The sequence below is a fragment of the Ailuropoda melanoleuca genome, chromosome 1 (genome assembly GCF_002007445.2).
Source record: "Ailuropoda melanoleuca isolate Jingjing chromosome 1, ASM200744v2, whole genome shotgun sequence".
NCBI lineage: Eukaryota > Metazoa > Chordata > Mammalia > Carnivora > Ursidae > Ailuropoda > Ailuropoda melanoleuca.
The window spans coordinates 44006961-44028768 of record NC_048218.1 but is presented as its reverse complement, the minus strand read 5'-3'; the positions used below and the strand labels follow the sequence as shown (position 1 = coordinate 44028768).

At 38.5% G+C, this 21808-nt stretch overlaps 1 long non-coding RNA gene across 2 annotated transcripts in view; it reads left to right on the top strand.

The window, feature by feature from the left end:
• Window positions 1-3087: 3087 nt before the first annotated feature.
• LOC105240342 overlaps window positions 3088-21808 on the top strand; it is a 41745-nt gene continuing 23024 nt past the window's right edge. Inside the window, exons 1-4 of one of the 2 annotated variants that reach the window (XR_004624472.1) lie at window positions 3088-3145; window positions 3256-3358; window positions 7308-7487; window positions 9281-9370. This is a non-coding gene — a long non-coding RNA (uncharacterized LOC105240342). The remainder of the gene's footprint in view (window positions 3146-3255; window positions 3359-7307; window positions 7488-9280; window positions 9371-21808) is intronic. The other variant, XR_002143927.2, reaches the window with a different exon arrangement.

Genomic DNA, 21808 nt, shown 5'->3' with positions numbered 1-21808 from the left:
CCGTGTCCAAGCTGAACAATGTATTCTACACCAAACTTCACAGTTAGGAATCTCACTGTTGCTTGATCACGCAGGTACCCCCCATGTGGGAACTGGGCAGGCCCTCCCACCTACAAATTCTTTTCTGCCACCTGCTTCCCTCAAGTCTAGGGCACCCTACTCTCTTTCAACTCTTAGAGCTCTGACCTTTTTAGACAAGTCATATCCTAGACTGTATTCTAAGAAAACTATCAGAAGAACCTAAGGGATTTATAACCAAAATGCCTTGGGCAGCACTTTGGAAACATCTCAAAAATATTTGGCATACAGTGTAAGTGGAGGTGTACGTATGGAAATTTCCAGAAAATAGATTGATGGGGCTCCAGCCAAAGCAGTAGAAGTTTAACTTTATTCTATAGTCAGAGACTGGTGTGCCTGGGTATTCCCCCCAAGGAACAAGACCAGCCTTCAGAATTTCCCAAAAGCTGTGGTTTAGGAAAAGCAGAACCACGTGCTTGGGGTGAGGATGGCACTTTGTTGGGGGCAGGTCATCAGTGGTAGAGGAAGATGAGTAGTGGAGACTCTGCAGAGGTAGAATAGCTCCCTGGATGTGCGTGCGTGCAGGCATGCAGAAGGAAGAAGGGCTCCCCTCCTCTCTAGAATGTCATACAGCCTGAGTGGTGTTACAAGGAAGGTTGTAGGAAAATGGGTGAGGGGGCATTGAAATAAAATTTCCTTAGGAGTAACTCACACCCTTATCTGGTTTTCTCAGAGTTGGTGTGGTCTGAGAAACAAGGCTTGTGTGTTTTTTGGTCTATGCTAATATAATAGGATTAATAATTATACTAATTACACCTGTCAGTGAGCCTCACCAACATTCCAGCTAAGTGTTAAGTACTTTAGATTCATCATGCTGGTTACCACCCTAAAAGTAAGTATGATTAGCCGTATTTCACAGGGCCAAGTAAGCTTCAGAGTAGTTAATACACAGCAGAGCCAGGATTCAAATCTAAGTCCAAATCCAAAGGCTGTGTGTTTACCATTATTCCACATTTATTCTTGAGAATAAAGCCAATGTATATGATATTATTCCCTTCTTCTTACCAAAGCTCTGGGTCCCAAAGTTGGCATCAGACATGCTGGATTTGAACTGCTAGGACAAGTTGGGAGAAAATATGAAAATGCAAGCTGGAAAATAAAAAGGTAATTTACTGGCAGCAATTAATTTGAATTTTGTTTCTTTAGGTTAGTAGTGGGTTTTGTTTCTCTTTTTTTAAATTGAAGTATATTTGACACATAATGTTATATTAGTTTCAGATGTACAACATACAACAAATTTCTGTTATTCTATTCTCCCAAGTGTAGCTACCATCTGTCACCATACAACACTATTACAGTATCACTACTATATTCCCTATGATGCACCTTTTATTCCATAACTGAAAGCCTGTATCTCCCACTGCCCTTTATTCATTTTTTCCACATCCCCCCCCAACCCCCTTCCCGCTGGCAACCATCTGGATTTGAATTTTTAGAAACTCTTGTTGGACTGACTGGACATCTATTTGGATATTAGGCAGAAATTGTGTTCATTGCATGGGTGGAGTGGCAACAATACTTCAATAGTTCTTAAACAAAATAGAATGTAACTCCTTCATGTTTGTTTGTTTTGTTTTTTGTCCCAGGCAATTAGATCTACTGATCTCTTGCCTCATCTTAAAAGAAAAAAAATTGAAATTTTTAGTAATTATAAAAAAATTATAAAACAATCAGCATTCTATGAATTGTACACTTTAAACAGATGAGTTTTTTTTAAGAGGGATAAAAATGTTTTAATTTTTAAAATACATTGGTAAATTGAGTAATCTACATTGCAGTACTAAGTGGCTACACATGGTCAATTAAGAACTTTTCAAATACCCCACTAACCATCAGTCAGAAATCCTTGAAAACAGTATAGGATTAACATGAGAAGCTGACATCACACAAAGGAGAATGGAGGTGTCCATGGCTATGAAGGATTCGTGGTGACATATGCCTTTGACTAAAGAATACAGAAAATTAATCAAAACGTGCATTATACCAAAAACTAATGATGTACTATAGGTTGGCTAATTGAATTTAAATTTTAAAAATGTGCATCGGGCATGCAAATTTCAGTGGCTTATTTTTTAAATATTGCAAAGCAATGCACTATTCCTAAGACGATAAATCCTCTGACACTTAAATAAAGCTGAAAACCAAAGAGTAAAAAAAGGTAAGGAGATTAACAGTAAGAATCAATTTAAACATTTTCCAACTAAAAATCAATGTGAAATAGAAATAGTGAAAGGTAACACACAAATATATTACTTTAAGTAATTCATTTATAGTGTCTTATTATCTTAAGTTATAAATTGGATAAGGATTTTTTTAATATAAAAACTATCAAAAAAAGTATCAGTGAAAAGACATGCTCTTCATGAGGGGCGTTGAAGCCAGGGTGAAAACGGTGCGGGACACAGCAGGCCAGCTCCAGGCACGAGCAGTATGTCAGCCTGTCTTTCACGGGAGGACCCAAGAAAGTTCCACATACCCGCGTACTGCTTACCCAATTCCTTTCTAGTACCACAATATGCAACCTGTACCCATGGTTTCAACTACGGGAGGGGAGGCGGCACAGTCAAGTGTTTTAGAGTTTCCTCGGAAATTCTGTGCACGTTACGACGATGTCCCTTCAAACGAAAACGAAATTCCTTCCAAATCTTAATGAGCAAGCTCTTGCTTATTGATTCATGATATTTTCTTCAAATTTTTTCGTCCAGTGTTTGACTGGATACCATATTGACAGCTTCAGATGGTAGACCTGCTTATCCCCCTTCCGTAGTTTCTGCTCTTGTCATCTACCGTTACTGAGTCTTCTGGGACATCTTCTGCGGCTCTTGCCTCGCCTGGAACGCGCCCGCACTCCTGGCGGTGGAGTTCCCGCAGCTCAAACCCCGCGGGCTGGGGCAGCCGAGCCCGGGAGTGGGGGGGCCCCTGGTCCTGTGGGCGGAGACGGAGGCGGTGGGCGGTGCCCAGAGCCGGAGGCCGGCGGGGGTAGGGGTGGGGGGACGCTTGGGGAGGAGGAGCGGGGGCCTCCCCTTCTGCCACTGCGGAGGGACTAGAGCCAGGGCCTTGTGGGCAGGTGCGGAAAACCCTAAACGGATGAGTCATATGTTAAGTAAATTTTATTTCCCCAAAATAAAAGTATACTTTCATATTAAAGAGTTATTTCTGTTGTTAATGGTTGCACAGATTCCCCTTTACCGTTTGTCATTGTACAATCAGCCACTGGGTGCTGCTGCACAGTTGGACGTTTCCAGGGCTTTGCTGTTATAAATGCTACTGCTTTACAAAGGTATGTATAAACAGTTTTTATTATTTTTAAGATAAATTTCTAATAGTGGATTCGCTAGGTCAAAAGCTATGACTCTTTTAGGGTTCTTGTTCTGTGTTGCTAGAAATAGTGCACCAATTTTAATGCCACTGCCAACTTGGAGTTCACACATATCTTGCCGGTCTTTCCAGCCTCTTCTTGATTTGATGTATTTGAGTGGCTAATAGATGTACTTTATAATTTTGGAAAAGCTCAACTAGTTTTCCTTATTTTCTGTATGCTAAGAATTTTTCTGCAAGTAAATGTTTTAGGGATGAGATATTGCTAGCTCTCGATTAAACTAAAATGAAATACATTTTTATAACCTTTCTAGTATTTAAAAAAGAATAAAAATGGTAAAGTTTTTTTTTTTTTTTACTTTTGTTCCTTGTTTTCCCTGTGTGTGGTACAGTTCACTCTTTCCTTGTTGTTATAAAGATGTTGATAGCATCTGCAAACAATTAAGACAATACTGAAGATTTTAAAAGTATAAGCATCCCTTCCCCAAGAAATAAAAAAATAAAAGTATGAGCATCCCATTTCCTAAATGAGGTTACAAATTGTATAGAATGTAAATGCCCATCTCTGTTTTTTATTTAGCTGTTACCTTCATCTTATGTATTTAAAAAAGGATTGACTTTAATAAAATGGGGGGGGAGATATTAATGTGACTTTTGCATTAGGCACTGAAGAGGGTAAGACTCCAGGGTAAACTGTGGCAATCAGATTATGAGAAACTTGAAGGCTAAAACAATGTCTTATTCCTATCTTGAATCTTTCGAAGTATACAGTAAGTGCTTAATAGGTTCTCATTAAATAACATGAAATTTTCATTTCTGAACCATTTCCCGTGACTCCAGTCAGGAGGAAGAAATTTCAGGTGCGGCCTGAAGTTTGGGTCTATCTATAATAAAAATAAGCATCTGCTGTCAAAGTGCAAACAAATAGGAAAACATCTTAATAGCATTTATCATCCAGTAACAATGTATTTATCATTAAGAAGTTGGTAGCACCTGTGTGAATTGAACAAAGCTGAAAAGGCATTTAGTTTTGCATTATAGTTTGCTAAACAAAGGAGTAATCTAAACAAATTTTCAGAGGGAAATGTTTACCCAACTTAGAACTATTTTCAAGTATTACAATAGCTTCTATTTGCATAAAAATAAATGCTGATTAAAAATGAACCTTCTTTATTCATTAAATCAAGGATGCATTGTTAGAATTAAGAATTACTATTACTGTATTTCTGTAAGGTAATAAAATGATATTTCTTTTTAAAAAGTCACTAGCTTTTTTTTGTTTTCACTGTATTTCTGAGAGGTGCAGCTGATTACCTGTGATTATCATAAAATGAAGCCAAAACTTCAGAGTTCAGGTGATTTGCCTGAGGGCATACAGTGAGCTGCCGAATTAGGACCAAGCGCCAGGTCTCCGGTTCCACATCTCAGGTTCTCATCACACAAGCTTTTTTTAAACCACTGTCCCAGACAGCACTGCTTCAGGGAGAACGTGCTGTTTGCACTATTACTCTTTTAGAAAGCCATGTCGGAAAATTAAATATGCAAAGGCATAAAGAAATCAGTTCAGTGTGGTTTACCTTGGAGTAGAAGACTTAAAAATATCAACATTTATTTTTGCAAAGAAAAATTTAAGGATTATTTCTATTTTTGCTTATGAGATAAATGGTGATTTCCCCATAAGCTTGTAAATACTTTTAGGAATGTCATGTCAAAAACAGGCCTCTGTTAACCATTATACAGTAGTCCCCCCTTATCCACGGAAGATATGCTCCAAGACCCCCAGTGGATGTTTGAAATTGGGAATAGTACCAAACCCCATATATACTAGGTTTTTCCCTTTACCTCACACCTGTGATGAAGTTTAATTTATGAATTAGACACAGTAAGAGATTAACAATAATAAAATAGAACAATTAGAACAACATACTGTAATAAAACTTAGGTGAATGTGGTCTCTCATTTTAAAAATATTTACTTACACTTCTTCTTGTGATGATGTGAGATGATAAAATGCTTACGTGTTGAGACGAAGTGAGGAGAATGACAACGGTGGCCGTTGTGACATGGCCTTAAGGTACCCCTGACCTGACCACTCCTCAGGAGGGTCATCTGCCTCAACCATGGCTGACCATGGGTAACTGAAACTGGGGAAAGCAAAACTGTGGATACTCCACTAGATGGAAATAAAGTTCATTTTGCTGACTTCTTATCTGACTGTCGGTGGACTATATTATAGCCCCTCATGTTATGTTAAAACAAAACCAACAACAAACAGATAAAAAAATAAATAAATGAATCTGCTTGCCCTTTGCTGTATGTCTCTGAAAATGCTTTGGATTATTTTTCTCAGTTATTTTTCAAACATGTAAAAAGCTTTGTTTTTTTTTTTTAACAACAATAATACTCATATAAACATTCTTAGTAAGACCGTTCTCATATGTGGACATAGTCAGTTTTCAGGTGGATATGTCCATGAGCTAAACCAACTCTTTTTTTTTTTCTCAATGGGATCATGAGATGATCACACAGATGACCATCTGTGTGTATCACAGCAGGAAAGGGGTTAAGAACAGAACAGATGAGCCAGATCCCCTCCTCATTTGACAGGGGAGATCTCTTGATCCTAGAAAGGTAACAGGACTTGCTAAAATCATTGACAGAGCTGGACTTTTCACTGGGACTTGTGTTCCTTGTGGTCCTTTTCTATCCTTTTATGGAGGCTTTCACCCACCCCAAACTACAGCATCATTAACAAACTTAAGTTCTTGGAGGAAGCAAGTATATGAGCACCTTTAAAGAAAGTGTCCTGCTAAGAGGCAAAGGCAAAGGCACACAAATTTTAGAATGGCCAGGCCTGAACTACAAATTTCTACTTCTCTTCTTTCCCCTTTCCAGCCAGAATTTACGGTTTGCTGTCAAGGACCTGAATAGAATCAAGGGTAGGAAGACAGGGCAGCTAATGGCAAAAAGTGGAAGTGAATGCTTTCTTCTTCCACCATGGCTAATTTGAAAAAAAAACAAAAAACAAAAACCCACAGTTATGTAATATCATGAAATCTTATATTTTATTTCTTTTGGTTTTCTAATTCAGTTAGTATTGTAGAGATAGGTTAAGATTTGACCTTTTTTCTTGAAATTATTTTGTAAATTTTAAATAAGAGAATTAGAAGTTGAAAAGTTCACAAGTAAAATGTAATAAGAATCTATCAGGCTTAGGGGTGCCTGGGTGCCTCAGTTGGTTAAACGTTGGACTCTTGATTTTGGCTCAGGTCGTTATCTCAGGGTCACAAGATCGAGACCTGCCTCCGAGACCTGCATGGGCCAGGTGTGGAGCCTGCTTAAGATTCTCTCTCTTCTTCTCCCTCTGCTCCTTCCCCACTCCCCCACTTGCACGAAGGCACACATTCCCTGTCTCTCTCACTCTCAAAAAAAAGAAAAAGAAAGAAAAGAATCCGTGAGGCTTAGATCTCCTGATAGTTTTCAAAACTAAATTGCTCTACTTATAATAACATGGTAAGATAAATTATCCATCAACTAACCAATAACATCTTGGAACAAAAACCATGCCCCATTAGTAAATGTCTGGTTAGTATGACTCCTTCTACTACCCATTCTGTATTCCCTTTGCCTTCAGTGAACACCTAAACTGGTTATGATTTTTTACCTCATAGGGTGACCCGAACTTTCATTCCTGAAAGATGCAGGCCTCAGTAGGACTCCTGCCTGCATTGGATTGTTGCAGTTCTCTATTCCTTTGTGTTTGGAACAGAGGGCGTCATAATTTATGCCGGCTTTCAGTTCTTCCCATTGTGGGCAATATTCTTACAATGTATAAGTACTTGATTCTATCACTTGAAGCATTTTTATCCATTCATTGTTCTATGACATGTATCTTTGTCACCTGTTGGCAGTTAATCCTTCTGTCAGACCACAAGGCACTATATTTTATGGAATGGCTCCAGAATGGAGACTTCAGCTCAGCTACGCTTCGTGAAGACAGAAACACACCGAAAATACAGCATCGCACGCCCAGGGCTGATAAAAATCTGTTCTAAGTAAATCGGGAGCTCCAATCTCATGTCAACTCTTAGGTTGGTTATTCTACTAAAAGGGAATAAAATGTCATTTGTTGGATTCTTATAGGGCTCCTAGCTTACTATGTTATAGATCCTCGTGGTATTTTAAAACAAGAGACAAGTATTAAAACGTATTCAATCCAGCTAATCACCTCAGTGAGGAGTTGGCTCTCTGGGTCTGAGGGAAGGCAAGAAGAAACAAGTGGCAATGTAGAAAAACCTGGAGGATCACATGGTCCACAAAGTTCCCTGTTTCTGCAGTGCAGGGAACATCCCTGAACACTATGAACCTGCATGGCACGGCTCAGCCACTCTTGCCTCCTGCCAGGGCTGCTCGGCTGTCTTCATTATTATCCCTTTCTTTCTTTCCTTAGGAGCTGTCCTGCTGTTTATTCTCCAGGGAGATATTTACATAAGAAATCTTAAATCTCATCTGTTGTGTTCCTGAATCTCTTACTCTGGGAGGTGATATTTTATTTTTAAGTGAGAGCCCCCATAGACTGTCAGTGTGGGGCAGCTGCAGCCGGATCTCATGCTGGTCTTTATCAAGGTGACCATGCACACAGCCCTGGGCCAGCTGCTAAGAGCAGGGGGGTCAGCCTTTCACTCATGGGAGAGAACACCCAGGAGAAAAACAATACCAATTTAAACAACTATTAAATGAGTTATTATTTGTGATATACTTAGAACAGTGCCTGCCACATATTACGTGTTTGGTAAAAGTAAAACAAATCAATTTGGAGGGGATGAGTGGGGCTCCTAGGGTCTTAGTCACAAAGAGGCATTATGGATGTGGTAGTGGGTTGGATCGTGTACGCCCAAAATTCACGTCCACCCAGAACCTCAAAATGGAATCTAATTTGGAATAAGGGTCTCTGTGGATGTAATTAGGGTAAAAGATTGAGGTGAAATCATACCGGATTAAGGTGGGCTCTAAATCCAGTGAAAATTATAAGAGATAGAAGAACAGAAATACAGGGAAGAAGGAATGTGAAGATGGGGGCAGAGATTGGAGTGAGCCATCTGCAAGCCAGGAATGCCAAGAATTGCAAACAGCTACCAGGATTTGGAAAGAGACATAAAATGGTTTCTCCCTCAGAGCCTCCAGAGAGAACTAACCCTGCCGAGACCTTGATTTTGGACATTTGGCCTACAGAACTGTGAAAAAATACATTTCTGTTCTTTTAAGATACCCGGTTTGTGGTAGTTAGTTGTGGTGACATAGAAAACGAATGCAGATTTCTATCTCAAGTCTACCCAAATTCTATATTTGTTAGATAATGGAAGAATACAAAGAGGTTTTGTTCTGGAAATAGTCTTATGATCTTAACCTGCAAATATTCTTATGATCTTAACCCAAATGAACCTGTATATGCAAAGAATGTTAATACAGTGAACACATACACCAGTGTAATAATACAAGCATTGGGGGGGGGGTTGCCAACCCATACACCTCTCTGGAAGTTAGTTCCTGTGAACCCAGGCAACCATTTTTATGACACGCAAGCTAGCCTTTCCACCATAGCTGCAGCCATTTATCCCCAGGGGCAAGGGATCCCTGACATCTCAGCCTAAATGAAGTCTTTTTCCTAGAACTTTGGATTTGGAATTCAAGGCCATTGGTCAGTCTTTGCTCGTTCTTCAATGAAGGACACATCAGGTTGAGAGGACTCAGTTGACCATGAATTAACAAAGTGGAGACACAGCGAAGAGAGAAAGAAAGAAGCAGATATACAGGGCCGGATAAAAGACTACGTAGCCCAAGAGAACAGGGACCAAGAGATTACCTGCTCTTATTTCTAATTCAGATCATTGAGGATCTTCACACCGGACTGATTACCACTGAGGCAGTTGGGATGGTGGTTAAGAGTGGAGGCTCTGGAGCCAGATGGCTTTGGGTGAGTTACTTGCCCTTCTTGGTTTCCTCACTGTGGTTGGGACTAATAACAGAGCCTCCATCAAACAGTTGTTCCTTGGATTAAATGTAAAAAGCACTTAGGATGAGTGAAGGTACATTAAGCGCATTATTAGGAAACACTTGGATGTGTACATCATGTTCTCAGGAGATGTTGGCTGCTATTGTTACCCTGTCACCTCCAAAATGGCTTTTAAACCATGTCACGCTTCTACTTCATTTTATGCTTCTTGGTAAGCAGCACATTGAAGTGGTTTTTCCATCTATGTCTATGCTTTTAGTTTCACAGTAGATTAACGTACTATAACAAAGACTAAAAGTCACAGCACAGGAAGTTTATTTTTTCCCTTCCCGACAATACTTGAAGTCACTAACCACCGTCCTATAACACAAAGCAAATAGTAAAAAGCAACTTTGTTTCTGGGGATGTTTATCGTGGGTGTGTTTGCTCCCATCTGCGTGCTCTCTGTGTGCAGAGTCGGCACAATCTCATTTTATTACATCAGTGTGTAAAGCAAGTCATAGTGCCTCCTCGGGTTTAAGCAGAAATATTGTGTAAGGAAAAGAAAAAAAAAATGTTAGTTTAAATGCTTGTGATCCCGGGAGGTAAGCCAGGGTTTGAGCTTTTTAGCTGAGGAGGGAGACAGGATTCCTGTTAGAAAGACAGTTGCACATCTGTTTAGGGAAATATATGAACAGATTTTGGTCCTCTAGGTCAGGTTCAGACAAGGAAGACTTTAGTGCTTTGCATATTAAAGAAACAACAATTTTTAGTTCCTTCCTGAGTGAGGGATGGAGATCCAAGTACTCAGGTGTTGGAGAAATCATGGAACAAAGAGGCCTGGCCCCACCTGAGCCTGGCTGGCCGGGAAGGAAATCTGCTAGAGATGGCAGGATGGCTGAGAGGCTCAGGGGCAGTGAGACAGCTGCTATTCTATTGTAAATTGGTTACTTCTTTGTGCTTCCCTGCAATTCCATTTCATTATCCCCCAATCTTCAGTAAAGTCTGTTGTACATGAGTATTCAGGCTCGAGATGGAGCTGGTTAGAGCCAAACAGGGAAAGCAGCTGCCCAGCGACACAGGAAGCCAGCTGACACGGCTGGTATGTGAGAGCCTCCATCGGATGTGACAAAGCTGGAGACCTCAGGGACACCTGTGTTTGGGCTGCTTTTTAGGCCTTCTTTAGAAACATGTTTATGTTTTGGAAAAATTATGCAGAAAAGAACTACTCCAGTAGTTAAATACTCCAGTATCCCATTTGCTGATGACAATCTGTGCTTTACTTAAGGGAAAGAAGAAACCAGACATCTTTGGATCCAGTGATTACCTGTAGCAGCTTGAAGAGGGCTAATGAGTTCTCAGAACTCTGACACCTCTGTAAGCACCATGGGGTGAACATTGGGGTGATGACTGTTACAGTGGACTCTGAGACAAAAACATGGAGATCTTGTCAAAAAATGCAGGGTGCCAACATCAGTGTTTGGAGGTTATAGTCAATCGGCCTCCCCCCAATCCAGATGTTAGGAAACAAAATTGCTCTTTAAAAGCAATGATTTTTTTAAAAAAGTTATTATTGAAACACATACAGAATAGTGTGATAAACTCCCAAGGACCCCATCACCCAGTTTCAGTAATAACCAAGCTAGTTTCATCTTAATCCCATTCTCTTCCCCCTTTTATAATCTTATTTCATTCATAAATATTTCTGTCTCCAAAAGATAATGATTCTTATTTTATACACAACCATAATATAATGATCATACTGAAAAATAATTGATAATTTCATAATATCATCAAATATTCTTTTGGTGTTCAAGTTTCACATTTAAAAATTTCTATTTCAATCAGGATCAAACAAAGGCCACACTTCTCTTCCTTCCTTCTTCCTTTTTTTTTGTTTTCAATGTTATTTATTTGTTGAAGAACTTGGGACATTTGTCCTGTAGTTTTCCACATTCTGGATTTTGTTCAGTGCATTCCTGTTATGTTCATAGACTCTTCTCTTCTGTATCTCCTACAGGAGATAGTTAAAGTTTGAGGCTTGTTATGACAGAGTTTACCCCCCCCCTTTTTTTTCTTTTCAAAATTACTTCTTGAGTAGTAGCGTGTAATTTCATCAGGAGGTACAAAATGCCTGATTGGCTGCTTTTTTTTTTTCCTGTTAAAAGCAGCCATTGGTGATCATTGCCTACTTATTTTTAACGTTTGGCAAAAATGTGTTATGCACACTGTATTATCTTGTAGAAAGAGTAATTCCCCTTATTAACTATTTTGGGTACTCTAGGTAGTTCATATAGGAAAGACAATTTTTTCCTTTACCAGTTTTCAGAGTTTTAGTATGAATTAACTTTCTACTACCTTCCAAAGGTGACCACTGTTTTTTTTAGTATTATTTATTATAATGTATTATAATTATTTAATAATCACTTATTATTATTAAGTACTTATTTAATATTTTACTCATAAATTTAAGCATATTTGATATGTTTCAGCTCATTGTGGGTTTTTTCTCATGAAAGTGGTTATCCTTACCGAAGAGAAGCTTCTTCAAGTTGGTTCTGAGTTCTTTTTGACAACCTTGCTTCCTAATATGGTAATGTTTCTGGATTATTTAATAAATTTCCTGACTCAAACTACAAGAAGCCATTTCTCAAAGGAGCCTTTGCTCCTTTTAGTGACGAATGGTATTTAGAGACCAAAATGAAGGTGCAAGCATGATCATTGCTACTTGTTTCCAGGTCTTTTCATTGGACAGCTAGGACTTTAAAAAAAAAAAGTAAATACATCATGAGCTCATTCTGATATTCATAATTAATATCTATAGGATTTTTACTTAGCCTCATCGATCCTGCATTTATTTCTCTTTTATTCCATACAGGAAATCCCAGTTCTCAAAAACACCAACATAACTACTTATTTGTTTTACCCTATGACAGCAGAGAGCAGAGAGCAGTGTCAAGAGCAACATCATCAGGGTCACCTGGGTGGCTCAGTCAGTTAAGTGTTCAACTCTTGGTTTCAGCTCACGTAGTGATCCCAGGATCCTGGGATCAAGCCCCACGTTAGGCTTTGCACTCAGGGCAGAGTCGGCTTGAGATTTTCTCTCTCTCTCTCTCCCTCTTCACCTCCTGCCCCACTGTCTCTCTCTTTCTCAAATAAATAAATAAATCTTAAAAAAAAAAAAAGAGCAACACCATCAGTGACTGTACTACAAGGTCATTGTTCTAAATTGCAAATCTGATCATGTCACAACTTTGTCTAAACTCCTCATTGCTTTCCCATCCCCTGAAACACAAAACCCAAGCATGTTAACGTGTCATAAGAGGCACTTCGTGATCTGACCATATGCCATTGGCTTATCTGGAAATGCTCTGTTCTTCCCATTCTATTGAACTCTGAGTTACTCATCCAAGCCCAGATCAGAAGATTTTGTATCATATCCCCTCTTCCCTAGCACATATGGTTGCTCTTTCCCTGTGTTCTTCTCTGCCTCATACAGGCTTTTATTCATGCCTTTACCAAACTGAATTCTAATTATTTCCATTATATGTGTGTTCTGTACTAGATTGTGCGTGTCTCAATGGCAAGGCCTATTCAATTTTATATTCCCAGGATCTAAGTTAAGTCCATGATAAATAGAAGATGCTCAAAATATACTTGTTTAATTGCTCTGATTTAATATGACTGAAGAGGTACAAAATCTAGCAGTCTTGTTTTCTGATATTTAAGGAACTATCCAGTGTTTTTAAGAAATTTATTTTCTGCTAGTAACATCACCTTGCTAGGAATTAAAAAGATTCATAGGAAAATTGTTTGCAAAGGAATAATTGCTCTTGTATCTTTCAGGCTTAAGGTAAATACAATGATAATAGTAACAGTAATATCTGTGAGCATCAGTGAACCTCCATTCAGTGACCCTGTGGTCATATCTCCAATGCTAACAGGCAGGGTACTGGACGGTCTTCAGTGTCAGTGTGTTACATTTCTAACAGATTGCAGGTGTGATATTTCTCTTAATCAGGCGCAGTTCTGCCCCTAGAGAACCAAGGCAGAGAGTAAAGTCATTCTCTGATATTCTATTCCAACAGTTTTAAGCATTGCTTTTCAGAATCATCAGGGAAATGCAAGTTAAAACTACAATAGGATGGAGGGGATGGAGAGGTATAAACTTCCAGTTGTGGAATAAATAAGTCACAGAGGTGGGGGGTACAGCATGGGGAAAATAGCCAATAATATTGTGATAATGTTTTGTGGTGACAGATGGTAATTACAGTTATCATGGTGAACACTGAGTAACGTATAGAATTTTTGAATCAGTATGTTATATACCTGAAACTAATATAACATCACATGTCAATCATACTTCAATAATAATAAACTACAGTAGGATGGCTGCACTTACGCACTAGAGTAACTAAAATTAAAAGGTTTTTTATTGCTTTTCAGCTGTTCCATGTCAAAGTATTCTTCATATATTAATACATTCTTTCATTTCCCCTGCTTTTTTTCTAATAGCATCTAATAGATGCCATGCCAATGCTCTCTTCCCACCTTCTTCTTTCTGTCATATTTCTCATTGTTGCTTGAGTTGGGAATTTCTGGATCATCTATTTTCAAGAGTTTCCTGTAGATGAAAAGGGGCCAGAATAGCAATCTAGGCTAAGTGACTTTAATTTTTTTTAATGCAGTCTCTCTCTTTTCCATAGTCACAAAATCAGCTGCCTTCCTCCAACCTAGTTGGTCTTCATGATTCTTTATAGAGCCTTGCCTTTTTCTGCTTATGTACCTTATAGTTCTGAAAGGGCGTTCTGCCAGCCCAGTCCTATTCCTGAACCTTCTTTAGGAGACAAAGGATATGGCTTTGCACTCAAGAGGTATTGCTCAGTTGGGAAGTAAACATTTTAATGTGTGTGCTTTATGGTATGTATTAGTACTGGATTCTCTGTCCTCCACTGTCTCCCTTGATGTATCCTGAATAATAACTGGTTTTATTATCTGAAGCCAGCAGGCTTAGTTCAGGAAACCACACAGTGCTGTGATTGTTTCTGAGAACAGAGTGTACAGAAGAATTCTGGGAGGGCCAGATGTTAAAGACCAACAGTAAATATTCACTCCTTAAAGGATGGGGCCCCTCATCAGTGACGACTGCTGTGATCAAAGAGGGCAGGTGTGATGGAACAATTGAAGACAGAAGGTTTAGAATGTGTTTGGGTGAGAACTCACACGGAGGTGGCAGGTTCTACAAAATAACACTTCTAAAAGAAAGGGGAGTTAGAAAGTGGCAAGTAGAAGCAGGATCCCCCAGTGCAGGTGGCTTCTTCACCAGAGGCGGTGAAGATACCATAGAAGCTTGGAGCTGATGGTAGGGACCTTTCTGAATCAAGTTAGGATCTGAAATTTAAGTGAGGCTTGGTCCCTAAAGTGGCATTTATCATAGTAATAGAGGAGGGAGCTCTTTAACTGAGAAACTGGGAAAGCTACTCCTTCCCTCACTTCAAAAGATCTTCCGTCTAATGAGAAAATCCAACTCATTCAAATATGATTAGCAAAGTAATTGTGCAACTGAAACTAGATCCAAAGAAAGCTACTCTAGGAAAAGAAAAGAGCAAAACGGACCTGAAAATAGATACAAAACTTCCTTGCAGACTACAAATATTTATTAGAAAAATATTGCTCCAAGGCGGAGGAATATTCCAACACAACATCCTAACATGAATAAAGGGATAAATCATCCCAGGAAAGAAAAAAAAAATACAAGAACTCAGGGAAGACAAAGCCAACAAATGGAAGGTGATGGTCAGTCAAGGAAGTATGTGAAATGATTAACTAGCAAAATTTAGGAAAGAAATAGAAGACACAGTGGTGCCTGGGTGGCTCATTTTTTGGGCGTCTGCCTTCAGCTCAGTCATGAACCCGGGGTCCTGGGATCGAACCCCACATTGGGCTCCTGCTCAGCGGGGAGCCTGTTTCTCCCTTTCCTCCCTGCTCATGTTCTCTCTCACTATCTCTGTCTCTTTCTCTAAAATAAATAAATAAATAAATAAATAAATAAATAAATAAATAAATAAAATCTTTTAAAAAAAGGATTAGAAGACAAAGACAAAATCATTTTGTAAATAAAGACGAAATTACAAGGAGCGTAAGAGGAAATAGGTACTATAAAAAGAGTAACACAAAATAGAGAATATATACACACAGGAAAAGTGAAGAAAGGGAAAGAGAAATAAGTTAAAAGTTTTTTTAAAAAAAGTGAAGAGAAAGCACGAGTTATAAAAGATACGCAAAACTATTCAAAATAAGACTAATTTGAGTTTTTCCACTGGAGGAAAACCAAAAAAATAGAGTAAAACATACATTATAAAATGTTCTGAGAGGAGACTTGAATTTGTGTATTAAAAGGCACATTCTAGATATCAAAGAACTGTCCCAGAATGACCAATACCAAGACTTCCTACTACCACCAATCGTACAAACATTAGACTTGCCCTACTAACATCAGTAGCAAACTTTGGGCATCTGGGCAAAAACATTGTATCATTTCTTAGTGAAAGAAAGCCAAGTTGGTACAGCTACAGTCAGTGCTAACAAATGGAACAATACCTGTCAGATACTTAAGGAAAGAAAGTTTGAGCCAACAATTTTAAATCCATTCAAGCTGTCTTTCAAGTGTCAAGGCTACAGGCAAAAATTGCTTCAACTCAAGGACTCAGGGAATACCGTTCACATTAGGTCTTACTGAAGCATCCCCAAAAGAACAAAATACATTCAACCAAAAGATGATCAGGGAAAACTTCATCAAAAAGACCGGAGGTGAATATTAGAACTAGGACCAAAACAAGGGCTAACTTAAGGGGCAAAAATAAAATGTACATATGAATATTATATTTATATACATTTTCAATGAGGAGGCTATTATTTTAAAAATTATAGTTCTTAATATATTTTTATTCTAGTGCCTGCCTTTGTAATTAGACTTTTCTTAAAAGATTTATTTCTTTTATTTATTTGAGAAAGAGAGGGAGAGAGAGCACACATGGGGGGAGGGACAGAGAGAGACCCAAGCAGACTCTATGCTGAGCACAGAGCTGGACAGAGGGCCAACCGCAGGACCCCGAGACCACGACCTGAGCTGAAATCAAGAGTCAGGTGCCTATTGTGCCACCCAGTGCTCCATTTATAATTAGACTTTTATATAATACCCTTAGAACCTTCTTCATTCAGACAATATCTACTGATTCCTATTATGAGCATCAAGTGAGTTAGCTTGTAAGTTCTTCCTACTCTCTTTTCTCTATGGCGTTCTCCATCCAATTTTAGCCAATAATATAATTTGCTATGGGCTAAATTGTGTTCTCCCAAAATTCATGGGGTAGATATATGCTTAGTTTTACAAGAAAATCCCCTACCTTTTCCCAAAGTGGTTGCACCACTTTACATTCTCACCAACAATGTGTGAGACCTTCAGTTGTTTTATCACCTTGCCAACGTATGATGTTGATAGCTATTTTAATTTTAGCCATTCTGATGTGTATGTAGTGAGTGGTATCTCCTTGTGGTCTTGGTTTGTATTTCTCAATGATGTTAAGCAAGTTTTATGTATGTTCCCATGTTTCTCCCCATGAAGAAGTTTTTTCTTTAGTACTAAATTGTCTAAGCCCTCAAAATCCTGTTGGGATTATGACCCAAATTGCTTTAATCCCTATACATTGATTTGGAAGGTGTCACAAACTTAGTCTTTCTCTCCTCTTTCCATTATTCAAATTCATTATTTTATCTCTTTCAGGAAGAATTTTTATTTCGTATAGTCTTCAAATTGCCTCTGTTAGGATTATTCCTAGATATTTTATATATTTGTGGATATTATAAACAAGACATGTTTTTTAATGTTTTCTCTGTTTACTGATTATATATAGGAAAGGTTGTTTTGTAGATATTTATCCTGTATCCAGCCACATTATTAAACTTTCTTGTAAGTTAAAATAGTTTTTCAGTTCTAGTTATAATCATATTGCATTAAGTAAGTCTTTTAAAACGGATATATCTTCTTTTCCTTTAGTTTTTCTATTGCATTGTCTGGAATAGTGGTTCTCAAGCAGAGTAGCTTTGCCCCTCAGAAGACATTTGGTCATGTCTGGAAACAGTTTTGATTGTCAGAACTATCTGGTAAATAAAGGCCAGGGATGCTGTAAGACATCTCACAAGGTGTAGGACACGTCCCCACAACAAAGAGTCATTTGGCTCAAAATGTCAATAATGCTGAGATTGAGAAACCCTGCTTGAGAACTTCCAGTAATATAAAAAGTAGTGCTGAGGTTAAAGCAATCTTCTCTTATTTCTGATTTTAACATGAATATGTAATATTAACAGGTATAAAATTTGACATAAGTTAGTAATTATAAAAGTAGGAATTTATTCAAGAACACTTTGTGAACTAGTAACTCTCCAGTAGCAACAAGCTAATTGTGGCAGTCGTTCTCAAGAAGAGAAAGTTGTAGAAAAGATGTGAAAAGGTAGGTAACAAAGTCTATTATGTGGTTGATTATTGCCAGGGGACACACCCTTCCTCACTGGAATTACTAAACCGTAAAGTACTACTATGCAAGATTAATTAATATCAGCTAGATTACACTGGACCTGTATGCCTTTCTTTTTCGCCATTAAAACAGTATCACTCGCAGTGAAGGCCTTCTTTAGGTTAGAAGCGTCTGTGAACTCAATATTTTTATGTCCAAATAGGTCTAATTCAGCCTGAACTTTTATTTACCTCGTCAGCATTTTAAGGCTGTTTTTCAGTTTTCCCTTTTCTTCTAATATTGATGAGAAAGCTGTTATTAATATGTCAGTTTTCATTCTTCGTAAGAGATATCCTTTATGGGGAGCTTTTTTATCCTTCGCGCTCTAAAAATTCACTACCATGGAAAATTTTTTCCTCAATTTCTCTTTCCTCCTAGAGCTCTAATTAGATCTTTTGCTGGAACTGCATGTCTTAACATCTTAAATACTATTTCTTTATTCCTTTGGCTGAGAATTTTTTTTAAAAGATTTTATTTATTTGACAGAGATAGAGACAGCCAGCGAGAGAGGGAACACAAGCAGGGGGAGTGGGAGAGGAAGAAGCAGGCTCATAGCAGAGGAGCCTGATGTGGGGCTCGATCCCAGAACGCCGGGATCACGCCCTGAGCGGAAGGCAGACGCTTAACCGCTGTACCACCCAGGCGCCCCTGGCTGAGAATTTTTTACCTTACTTTTAAATCCCTTGTTTGATTAGCTATGTTTGAATATTCAGTCTATTTTTTAACTTGATTTCTTTTTACCCCATGGTATCTAATTGGTTCTTATGACCACTTTTTCTTGCTTCAAAAAAGATATTCCTTTTTGTCTAAGAGTAAATGTTTTAAGAGTCTGTCTCAATCTCATTGATTGTTCATTGTAATTGCTTCTATCATGTATTGGCTTTCCTTAAGTTTAAGAACTGGCACTATTTTACAAACTATTTTAACAGAATATATAATCTGAGAAGGTACTTTTCTAGATATTTTACAATTTACTTAATCTTGTTAACTATGAACTAAATGCTATTAACCCCACTTCATAGACAACTAAACTGAGTCAATGAGGTAAAAAATTTATTCAAGGCCATGAAGATAGTAAGTTTTAGAGCAAGTACACAATCCTGTAGAGCCACCTGTCTTCCCAGCTCATACTATTTACATGAGGCCCTTGGGGTGACCCAAGCTTGCACGCTCATTATATGCTCCTAAAGCAATTACCCTAGTATGTGCTAGTTGGCCCACACTGGGATGAGTAAGGGCAGCCCCACACTTGTCTTCAGTGTCTTCATTGCCTGTGTACCCTCCTATTCCCTAAGTGTATCTCCAGCTGTGAAAGGACACTGGGTTGTAGCTGCCTGTCCACTGTCCACTTTTAGGTAGGATCCACCCTTTCTAGACCAAGAACTCTTGTTTTCAAGTTTAGCTTTGTATTTAATTAGAAGAAAACCCTAATATTTTGAAGCTCAAAATATGTATACAAGCTAGGTGGGAGGGGAGCTTTAATAAGACCTAAGGAAATTAATTTCTACTATATCCACTTGGAGTGGTTGAATTTATCAAATCCTGACTGCATCTGGGTGTCCTTGGGACAATGACAGAAGGTTTTCTGTTGTTGTTTGTTTCCCTGAGAAGCTTTCACCAAATTCAGTGATGGAAATAACCCTCTTGTATTCCAATAGCAATCTCTTTAACACAAAATTGTAATGCAAAATCAATTTATTTCCATGATTAACAATGAAGATGGGGATACTAGATTAAAAGGAAAGCCGTCTTCTGTCAAATAGAGATCGAGATTCAAGTAGCTGCCTTTGGGAACTACTACAATGGAAGACTTGCTGTGCTGCTTTCAGATGTTAAGCCTCTTTGCCTGACGCTGCAGCAAGCTGTTCAGATGTGCCTTCCATTGCAGTCAGCTTTTCTAAATCCTTCTGATAGCTATGCTGGTATTCCAGATACTTTATGTTCCTTTTCTGTTTATCCAAGAACTTTTTCAGGAATTCTAAGAGCTACAATTAAAAAAAAAAAAAAAAGCAAGGGAAGGACTCATTAAAGACCTTGTCTGCAAGGGAAGACAACCTAAGATCTTGCTACCAACTTATAGTGACTGCATGGACCAGCAGTCCTGGGAGCTTGTCAGACATGCAGAATCTCAAGTCTCACCCAGACCTAGGAAATCAGATTTTAAGACAGCAATAGCCTATTCATATGCATATTGAAATTCAAAGAGCCCTGATCTAAGACATTCCAGACCTCCAGGTGAATACAAATATCCACTTTTAATGAATATGAGTGTTAAGGCATCTCATCAAAAATACAGATTAAGTAATGAGCTCCTAGTGCAATGGTTTTTCACCCTGTTTATTTGAATCACGTGGAGGTTTTGAGTAGGCACCCAGACCCCATTACCAAAGTTTTAGATTTAGGTGGTCTGGTGTAAGACTTAGTCATTTGTAGCTCTTCAGAACTCCTCAGTCTAATATTATCTAGAGTTGATAACTTTGTATTAGGACTTTTTTTTTCTCTGACTCAGAGAAGCTAGGGGATTGGTAAGAAAGTTACCACTACAAAGTACAGTGTTCATCCTAAACCAAGAAGACTTCAGAAAAGCTTATAGGATAAGAAGTCACCATTAATATTCAGTTTTGCAAGGACACTCAAGGATAGTGGTTCTCAAAATGTGGCCCCTGGCCAGTAGCATCATCACCTGGGAACTTGTTAGAAATGCAAATTTTTGGATACCACATAAAATCAATTGAATTAGGAACTCTGGAGATAGGGCCCAGCAGTTTGTTTCAGTAAGTCCTCCAGGTGATTCTGTTAGCCATTAAAATTTAAGCTCTTTTGGTCTAGGAGATTTATAAGCCAGCAACAGAAGTTATTTTGTTTAATTATTCAGAGTGCATTATTCCTGGAAAGTCTTCTCCATCTTGTGTTGAGTTGCATTCCTCCAGCACAGCTACACCAACCAACTCCCAGAAATAAGTTCATATACTGCCTTGGGGAGAAACAAGCTCATTTTGGGTAATCCACTGTTTTGCACCCATGTCTTAGAAGTAGGCCATAATTAGAAGTGAAAGATAACCCTGCTCTCAGAACCAATTAACTTACATCAGTTTCACTATTCTTAGAAGCCAAGCTCTTCAGGTCTTGCAGGTGCTTGTGTAATCCCTTTTCCAACTCTAGAGCAATCACTATAGCTTGCAGGTCAGTTCCCCAGGACCCTACGTCAGGCCTCTGGTGAAGAGAACAAGGGAGTCACTTTTCTACCCCCGAAGTCTTGTTACACCCTACATCCTGGGTTGGATTATGACTAGGTTTACATAGGGTAGTAGTTTCCAAACTTTGTGGCACCATGGAACCAGCAGGGCATCTTAAATACTCGTGTCTGGCTTTCAACTGCAGAAATTCTGGCTTAATTGATATGGAGTATAAATTTGATATCAAGATTTTCTAAAGCTCGCCGGGTAATTTTAATGTGTTACAAAGAATGGTGACCACCAGCACAGTCATGTGCACTATTACATTAGCTTTGGAATTCTGTGATGGTGGTTCAGTTCTGTTACCAGCACACATTTAGTTCTCTTTATAAAGCTGGAGTTAAAAGAACCCATCGGGTAACTACAGATGTTACTACATGCAATACCCCCAATTGAGGTTTAGACTGTTTCTTTGGAGTGTAGAGATTACGGAAATAAAAACTTAAGAAAGAAAACCCAAACTAGCAAAAAATCAAACAAGCATTTAGTGGTTATGATTTACTCACAATAATATAAAGAGGTTACAAAGAAGTACATGCTTGCCCTCGAAGTCAGTGGCTGTAATTCCACGTAAGAAAACAAATAACCAAGGGCACCTGGGTGGCTCAGTC